Source organism: Tupaia chinensis, unplaced genomic scaffold (genome assembly GCF_000334495.1).
Source record: "Tupaia chinensis unplaced genomic scaffold, TupChi_1.0 Scaffold139757_1, whole genome shotgun sequence".
In the NCBI taxonomy this organism is placed as follows: Eukaryota; Metazoa; Chordata; class Mammalia; order Scandentia; family Tupaiidae; genus Tupaia; species Tupaia belangeri.
This window is the reverse complement of record NW_006199637.1, coordinates 2088536-2088930: the sequence shown is the minus strand read 5'-3', so window position 1 is coordinate 2088930 and position 395 is coordinate 2088536.

The following is a 395-nucleotide window of genomic DNA, read 5'->3' as shown; positions in this document are numbered from 1 at the left end:
ACGGCAGCCATCACCCTCCGTCCTCGGCTCCGCCCGCCTGGGTCACTGGGACTTGAGCACCACCCAGGCTCGAGGTAGGGCTGCCGAGGAGCGCTGCACGCAACCGCAGGACTACAACTTCCGGCGTGCACTGGGGCTCCGCCCCGGGCTACGGGGAGGACCGAAGGTCATCTTTGCTTCGGACTCCCAGTCCCGACAGGCTCCTTTTGCCCTTTAGACTACAGTTCCCAGCATGCCGGGGACGCCGCGTCTCTGAGCCGTCGTCCTACCACCCTCCCGTCTCCGATCTCAGGCCCCCCAAAATGGCGAGGGAGGCTGCGGGGACGCGCTGAGCAGCGGAGACGAGCGTGCAGAGCCGCTGCGGGCCTCCCCGGCTCCCGCGCCCCGGCGGGGCC